This window comes from Epinephelus lanceolatus, chromosome 5, assembly GCF_041903045.1.
Source record: "Epinephelus lanceolatus isolate andai-2023 chromosome 5, ASM4190304v1, whole genome shotgun sequence".
In the NCBI taxonomy this organism is placed as follows: Eukaryota; Metazoa; Chordata; class Actinopteri; order Perciformes; family Serranidae; genus Epinephelus; species Epinephelus lanceolatus.
In genome coordinates, this window is record NC_135738.1 from 8134161 (window position 1) to 8143676 (window position 9516).

At 37.4% G+C, this 9516-nt stretch overlaps 1 protein-coding gene across 1 annotated transcript in view; it reads right to left on the reverse strand.

Moving 5' to 3' along the window:
- prr5l (proline rich 5 like) overlaps positions 1-6866 on the reverse strand; it is a 37303-nt gene extending 30437 nt beyond the window's left edge. Inside the window, exon 1 of the mRNA XM_033636025.2 lies at positions 6543-6866. The gene's annotated coding sequence lies outside the window, so the exon portion shown is untranslated. The remainder of the gene's footprint in view (positions 1-6542) is intronic.
- Positions 6867-9516: the final 2650 nt, after the last annotated feature.

Consider the following 9516-nt stretch of genomic DNA (forward strand, 5'->3'; position numbering starts at 1 on the left):
ATATGGTCCATGTAACCGCAGCTGCTGGTAAAAGAAAAATCAAAAGAAAAATCTGAACAGTCTGAAAATGGAAAAAGGTGGTGAGGTTAGCAGCTCGTCACCCAGATGAGTGTGGGAGGGTGCTTTGAACAGAGTGTGTGTGTGTGTCATGCTTTGAACAGTGTGTGTGTGTGTGTGTGTGTGTGTGTGTGTGTGTGTGTGTGTGTGTGTTCAGACCATCTCAGGGACTACAGCTTGTGTGGGAACGGGACCATGTGTGCACAGTTCACCACATGTAGCGTTCACAGGATTTGGTGGCATTAAGACACACACAAACACACACACACATGCACACACACGTCAGAGTTACAAAATTTGCTCAACGTCTCTCTGCGTCTCATTGCGTCAATCAATAAGAGCGTCTACTTTTGAGGAGATTATTCACTCAGGGAATAAAAAAACAAAACAAAACACAACTGTCTCACCTTCTGCTTTGCATAAGTGGGCGTTAGGCGTCACCATGTGTGTTACTGTCACCATGACAACCCATCTGGTGGACAGTCAAAAACCAGTCTTCAAAAGAAGGTCAACCCCCCTCCTCGCCATCACCACCACCACCTCCTCACCCCTCCCTCCGTCACATCCTCCTCCACTGATACATGATCCATCAGTCTGTGATGTTGAGTTCAGTCCAGCAGACATTTAGTGACGACTTCAATCATCTTGTGTAAATTTAATTTCACACATCAGTCTAAATAAGCACAGAGTCACTTTCACATAAAGTCGTGACGACAACACTTTTGTCACACTTCCAACAGCAAGAGTTTTAACTGATTGTCAACATCATTTAATAAAATCCTCATCTTCTCGTCCTCTCTGAGTCAGATGTTCAGATTGATTCCACTCATGTCTGTTAGGGCTGCAGCTAATGACTATTTTGACAGTCAAATACTAATCCCCCCCTTTTCCTTAATGTACAGACTACAGCAGCATGAGGTTAATCGTCCAGCCTTTCTACCACTTTAAAGAGGATGACAACGAATTAAAAGCCAGCATTCTCTGTGGTCACATTAAGCTCAACCCCCTGTCAATCACAATCCATCTTATGTAGGTCACCTGACAAACCAAACAGAGCTCGACTCAATCAAATCAACTTCAATCTGTGGCTCTCCACTGAAGGAAACTCATCACACATTAACAATACATCTCCTGAAATTATCTAAGCTAGAAAACAGAGTGTTGTGCTGCAGCTTGTTGTGCTGAGCTGTGTGTGTGTGTTATTGTGTAAGTGTTAGCATGTGGGCTAATCCTATAACAGAAGCCCCCTGTCATGAGAAAGTACTCAGAGAGACTAATGCAATTACAGTCCGAGACAGAGGGAGAGGTACAGTGTGTATATTCTGAACCGGGATAATTTCTGTGAGCTCCAGTCAGAAGACAATGGAATACTTCACCCGCAAAATGATCATTTGTGTATCAATTACTCACCCTATGTTACGCTGAATTGCCTCCACAGTGAATGAAGAATCAAAAAAAAAAGAAGAGGAGTCTTGATGAACTGAAGTCACACCAAAACTATATCAAAACATCTGTTTACAAACAACAACTTGTGCATCATAAGGGAACTGAACAAAGTGAAACTTATCTATGCTCTCTTCAAAGCCAGACTTCATTGACAAAAACAGTAATTTTACCTCGAACACAGGAGCTGCTGGTCTACCTGTGCCTCGATCAGTGAGTTAGTTTGTGTTATTGTGTGACTTTGGGGTTTTAAAGGGTTCGTTCACATTCACCAAAGTCACATAATAACACAAATAAACCAAGTGATTGGGGCAGTGGTCGAGCAGTAGCTCATGTGTTCAGTGATGTTAAATTACTGATTTTGTCAATGGAGTCTGGTTTTGAAGAGAGTATAGATACGTTTCAATTTTAATTTAGTTTTAAATGGTAATAAAGTTATGAAAATGCATGTGTTTGAGAAGTACTGATAAATGAGACTTGGATTATCCTGCATGAGTTATGTGAGAGTTTGTAAACAGATATTTTGATATAATTTTACTGCTGTTACACATGGACCCCTGTTACATTCATTCATCTGGAATTTTCTGAGTTTTTTGATTATTTTTTCAACATGGAGGCTTGCAGGAAAAACAGTTTTCTTCACAAATTCAACATAACACAAGGTGAGTAACTGATGTACAAAAGGTAATTTGGGGGGAAAAGTATTCCTTTAATGTTATTTCACAGATAAAAACTGTTGAACATCTTTATGAAAACCCTGCAATTAGTCATGTGAGCCCCCTGTGACTGTCACGGGTTATAGTATTTTCCAGTATTTAATGATGGCAGCGTACAGTCAGTTATTGGAATTATAAAGTCATGGGAAATTGATTTGATATCTCGATGCAACACAGTGATAACTCTCTGCTTCTTATTAATGTAACAGTTTTAATATGTAATATAATAAAAACAATTGAGGTCAGTTTTAAAAAGGGTTTGAACCCAGTGGTGGAATGGAAGTACTGGTGTTGTCAAAATGATTATCGATACATAGATTATATTATAAATATTTGAAACCGTTTAAATATTTATTTTTCTCAGTACTGATATGCTGGTACAGGAAAAGAAAAGTCGTTGTTGTAATGGCATAACCTTGTAATATTTATCTTTTAATTAAGTTTAAATTTTATGCCCTCATTGTCAATTTTTCCCTGCAGTATCAAAAAAGAATTTTCTTATTTTAAAAGGCACTGTATCAAATTTAGAAATTCCAGTGTCGTGGCAACACTACAAAGCACATTTATTCAACTCAGAATTTTAGTTACATGTACTTTACTTCTTTGTTTTTCATGCTACTTTATACTTCTACTCCTCTCCACTACAATAATTTGACGGCTTAAATTACTAGTTATAAACTTTTAATGTGTTTTGTGTGCAAGACGTGAAGCTTTGTGAGAAATTAAACTCCACAACAGTTTAAACAAGTCCAGCTGAAACCATCTTCCATTAATAAATTAGTTGATTGACAGAAAATGAATGTGAAGATGTCATTTTTCCTGTAAAAACATTTCGTGGTTCCAGTTTCACAAATTTTTCCGTCTAATAATATTCATAATTGTAATGTATTAGTGATAATGTGGAGGTTAAATGAACATTGTGAAGGTGTCACTTTGGATTCTGGCTCATTTTAACAAACATTTCCCAGTATTTTCACTATTTTTACAAACCAAACAAGCAATCGATTATTGAAGAAAATATTGTGCCGATTAATCCATATTGAAAATAACCATTAGTTAATAGTTGAAAATGAGCTCCACCTGAAACAACTACAACAGCTAAATCCTGCTTTTGCAATTAATGATAATATGAGTCATAATCATGTAATGAGAGCATATATAGTATAACAGTCACAGGGGACAGTTTGATACTTAAATACCTTAACTACAATCTACTGATTATACTTACATATTTTTATTTATTTATATAGTTTGATATTAGTCCTTTTACTTAAGTATAGGATCTCCATGTTTACTGGTTTTAAAAGGAAACTCCCTGAAAATCCCTTCAAGATCAACAGTTTTCAGTGACATTATATTTTTAGGCAACCTTCCTGCTTAGTAATGTCCTATGTTTCGACAATATCCACATAATTAAAGGAAATGGTTATATTTGTACATCTGAAAGTACAGTAATATTAAGATCAAAGCGCTCAGAGTTTCTTCAGTCTACATGTGAGTCACAAACTCCGAGCCATCCCGTCACTGCGTTGCATTCTGGTCTTTTTCTCCTCATGTGGTCAAAGAAACTGGACTCTGTAATTGTTCTTCTTCTCTGGTAGATTTCTCCCTGCACCACTGTTAAATGTGGCGACTCCAGACAGAAGCCAAAACCTGATGTTTGAGATCACTGGGACATTTTCTGATAGAGAACCCCGTGGCTGCTGAGAATATCTGACGTAACCTTGTCCCAAAGTGATGATCAACAGGAAAAACTAGCAAACATCAAACTACTGAATGGTGCCAGTGATGAGAGGAACATCAGTAATCTGTATTTATTGTTAAATAGTCTACAGAAACTTCTGGCTACAGATAAAAGTCAGAGGACGATGTAGGCCTGTTTTGAAGAACTAAACTACCTTTAGGTCTAGCTGCAAGAACTTAAGTATCTCGAGAAATACCTACAAGACCTAAATCCACCTTTAAGTTGATTTCTACAAGATTTAAACTACCAGAAGGTCAAACCACAAGTAATAAACTTACCCTTAGGTAGGGCTGGTACCTTGAAGGTGTCTACCAAAATAACCTGGTACCAGGTTCTATCGAAACTTTTCCTGTCAAACAACACCTGCACTCAATCCTTTAGTAACCAGATCTGGGAAAAAAAGACTATTTGTGTGGTTGTGCTCACAGCCTATCACAACAAGCATTCTTTCATTCAATATGACATGTGATTGGGTATAAACCATACAGTCTGCAGTGTGTTAAAGTCGAGCATGATGTACTTGACAGAGTTGGCGGTTTACGCAACTTGAATGCTTCCATTCACATGATGGGTATCCAATAGTAGAAAGAAAAGTAGGGGAAAAGAAGATAAGAAATGCCTACTATATTGCTATTGGTCTCACTTCAAGGGTACTGGTGTTGGTACTGCTGTCATATGTTTTAAACAATACCGACTTAGGTCTATCTATAGACTCTAAACTACCTGTAGGTCTATCTGCAAACCTCTAACCTCATCTTGGTTGTCTAGAAGATTGAAACAACCAGTAGCTTTTTCAATAGGAACTAACCTATATGTGTCTACAAGAACTTAACTACCTGCAAGTCTGTCTACAAGAACAAAACTACAGAATGAAAAACTGCAGACTTTAAATTACCCGTGGCTTTATCTCCAGAATCTCAAGTACCTGTAAGTCTGTCTAGAACTACCTTTAGGTCTATTTGCAAGTCTCAAAACCAAGTGTTGGTTTTGTAGGTCTCTCCACCAGCACAAAACGCACTACCCACAGGTCCATCTTCAAGTTTTAAACTACCTGTAGGTCCGTCTAAGACCTAAACTCTCTCCAAGTCTATCCATGGACTTTAAACTACCAGTAGGTCAATCTACAAAACCTGAACCACTTGTAAGTCTGTCAACAAGAACTAAACTCTTGTAGGTCTCTTTACAAGAACTATACTGCATGTTTATCTAACAAGTTTGAAACTATACGGCAGCCTATTTACAACCTCTAAACCACACCTGGAGATCACTTGCAGTTCTAAACGTACTCCTCAGAGGTCCATGAACAGACTATCTACCTGTAAATCTATCTGCAAGACCAAAACAACCTGTACGTGTGCAGGGACTAACCTACCTGTTGATCTGTATTCAAGATTAAACTACCTGCAGGTATGTCTACACAAGTACCTACAAGTAGATCTATCTGAAGACTCTAAATTACCTGAGGGTCTACCTTCAAGTTTTAAACTTCCTGTAGGTCTATGTATATATTCTAAACATGTCTGTAGGTCCATGCACAAGATTCTAAACCACATGTTGGTTGCCTACTAGACCTTCATCCACCTTAATCCACCACACCAAAATAACCTGTAGGTCCATCCTTGAGTTTTAAACTACCTGTAGGTCTATCTAAGATCTACCTAAACACTCTTACCTACCTGCAGGTCCAACTACAAGTTCTAAAGTACTCTCTTCAGAGGTCTATGTACAGACTATCTACCTGTAAATCTGTCTGCAAGACCTAAACAACCTGTAGGGGTGTAGGAACTAACCTATCCATTATTCATTTTCAAGAACTAAACTACCTTTCAAGACTACTACCAAGTCTGTCTACAAGAACGAACTACCAGTAGGTCCATCTGCAGACTCTAAATTACCTGTTGGTCTATCTTCAAGTTTGGGTAGACCCAGAGGTCCATACACAAGATTCTAAACCACATGTTGGTTGCCTACTAGACCTTCATCCACCTTAATCCACCACACCAAAATACTCTGTAGGTCCGTCTTCGAGTCCTTCTATCTAAGGTCTACCTGTAAACTCTAACCTACCTGTACAATGCAACTACAAAACATTGATTCCCTGTAAGTCTATCCACAGACTTTAAACCACCAGTGGGTCCATCTACAAATCCTGAACCACATGAAAGTCTGTGAACCAGAACTTGTAGGTCTCTTGACAAGAACGAAACGACCTATAGCTTTATCTACAAGTTTGAAACAGTAGACTGTACTGGAGCTCCATCGGCAGGATTTAAACCACCTGCAGATCTATCTACAGTCTCTAAACTACCTAGAAGTCAATTTACAAGGACTCAAACATATTTATAGCCTATACTTTTACATTCTCCATGTACTTTTCAGTGAGTTTGAGAATTTTTCAAGTGTTTGTTTTATGTGATTCAACAAAACAACCTGCCATTCATGCAGAACTGAAGCTTCCCCTGGTTTTAAAACGCCTGTAGGTTTGCTTGTGCAGGTAAATAAAGCTACAAACCGCCACCACAGTTGTTGTGTGTCATGCCGACAGGATGTGAACCTCGTGGTCTCGGTGTGTGTGAGCTCACCTCTGCAGACCCGCTTCAGTCCCGATTAATAAAAAGTCCTCACAGGAGACAACACAGCCCAACGTGTAGAAACGCAGCTCAACGCCGACTGCAGCGCCTCATCTACGGCTCTCATTCTGCACACATCGCTCCAGTTTCCGGAGACAACAAACAAACAAACAAACAACTAAACAAACAGTGAACAGTTTGTTGTGAGCACACTGTGTGTGTCGGACCACTTCCTCCAGTCAAACACTGAAACTGAGAAAGTCAAACATTTCTCTGCTCTTAAACCAACTGCCGCTTCTGCCGCCGCTCAACAGGCTGCTGAGGCTGCGGCTAACAAGCTAACGAAGCTAACGGCTCACACTTCCGGTTACAGCCTTCAAAGTAAAAATCCAGTTTATATCTGTTTAGTGGTAAAGGAAGTATTCGGTTATTTTACTGCAGTAAAAGTATTGTAAAAATACTCTGTTACGATAACATTTTTTAAATGTATTGTTATTGTTGTCTTATTTTCATGTACTTTGTGAAGCATTTTGTAACTTTGTTACTACTGCTATACAAATAAATAATTAATTAATTAGTACTAGTAGTAGTATTGATATTATTATCATTATTTATTGTTATTATTATTATGTAGCATAAGGTCAATAATTTTACATTTTTATGCACTTTACATACTCAGCATATTACACATATTGTATTTTTAAATATTTTACATACTGGTGTGAACATTGAAGCATATTGCACATATTTTTAATGAATATTTTTACAAATTTTACTTTCTATAATTTTCTATGTTTGACATCAGCACTTGCACAAATCGCAGTCTCCCCCACTGCAAAATGAAATAATGAAGTCACACACAGGCTAATATCACAGTTAAAGTTCAGTGTGTGTACACAAGTTTATTTGCTAGTAACAACATAAGTAGGGTGGTGGTGTTATCAGATTATTTATGGTGTGATATGACAGTAATGAAGGATCATGTATCAATACAACACTGTAGAAATAAATAAAAGTATGTAAGTATGTATCAGTAAATGAAGTTTTGTGACTGTTTGATCTCATTAGATCATTCTGATTCATGCACTAATGTAAAATCAGGATTTTACTGTTGTAGCTGGTTGATGTGAAGCTCATTTGAACTATTAACTGATGATTATTTTCATTATGGATTCATCTGCAGATTGTCATCTCTATTAATCAGTTGATTGTTTGGTTTGTAAAAAAAAAATGAAAATAGTGAGAAATGTTCATCACAATGACCCGGAGCCCAAACTGACACCTTCACTATGTTTGTTTGTTTAACCTCAACATTATTTATAATACATTGTAATTAATAACATTTTTCAAAGAAAAAGTTGGTGAAGCTGGAGCCATGAAATGTTTTTATATGAAAAAAGACTAGTAACTAATGTTTGGTTCGTACATGTAGTGCAGTAAAAAGGTATAGTATTTCCTTTTGAAATGTAGTTAAGTAAACGTGGCGTACACCTTGATTTGTAGGTACACTACTTGAGTAAATATACTTAGTTACATTTTACCACTGTCACATTGCATGTAACAACTCAAGGCAGCTTTATATATATATATATATAACGTAAGTTAATTATATATTATAGTTATAAGTTAATTACTAAGTTATTTACAATTTTAAAAAATCACAATTAAAATTAACAAAAGTGCGGACAAGAGGCGCAAAAATAAAAAGAGTATTTAAATTTAAGATTAAAAACTGAGTTTAAAAATAAGGTTGCGGTTGTTACAGGGTGGAGAAGGCAGTGTGAAACAGATATGTTTTTAGCTTTGATTTACAAAAGTGGTCAGAGTCGGGGCTGTCTAACATCATCTGGGAGGTTACTCCAGATTAACAGAATATGAATACAGCTATTGTAGAACTTCTTACTTCCTGTGTCATTTACTCAAGTGCTGTACTTAAGTACAATTTTGAGGTACTTGTACTTAACTTGTGCATTTCCATTTTCTCCTACTTCATATTGTACTTCCCTAATCTCAGAGGTGAATGTTGTACTTGTTACTCCACTACATTTATCTGACAGCTTTAGTTACTTTGCAGATTCAGATTAATGATACAAAAGATAATGTATTACAACTGGTTAAGATAAGTTCGCATCAGTCAAGCCTCTACACTGTGGTGTTACTACTTTTACTGAAGTAAAGGATCTGAGTACTTCCTCCACCTCTGATTGTCTCCACATAATTTCACTTAACTCAGTTAATTATAGGTTCTTCGTCTGTGGTTTCCTTTTTCAACCTTCAGGATGTTTCCTGTCATCTGCTGGTGTCCTGTTCCTTATTATAAATCTGACTTTGAGTTTGTGTTTTCTAAAAAATTACAGGTTTAATGCTTTACATCAGCATGTTGGCATTGTCATTGTTGCTGCTGATGTTAGTATTTAGCTCAGATCACCACTGTGTCTCAGTTCAGCCTCACAGACTCCATTTTGTCTTTTCTATCCGTCAGACATTCAGAGTTGTGTTTCTGCAGTCTGACTCTGGGAACTAACCGACTTCTCCTTCTCCTCTTTTTTCAGGAGCTGTCAGAGTCCTGCTGCTGCTGCTGTCAGTGAAAACAGAGGCAGTGAGCTTGTTGCCTGGTGAAAGTTTGGGAGCGTCCCTCACACGGTAAACAACAATTACAGAGCAGCTCAGTGGTGATGGCTTGTTTTGGCTGCTGCTGTGGGAACAAAGTGTTTCTGTTGGTTTTCTGTGTTCACGTCACCAGATGGTCATGTTCAGCACGACTCTCTTTTCTTTAGCATTTTAAAGTCATGATGATTTCATGAATGATTGTCCATTAGCTCTCTGTGCAGTATGTTTGTAGTTTTCTTGTTTTTCTATCGGGATATATTCATTTCCATCGCGGATCTGATTATGTATTTCATCTCTTTGCAAAGAACTGACATTTGATTTAAAATGTGTTGTGTAAAAAGACTGCAACCAGTTATTTCCATTATCAATTAATGTG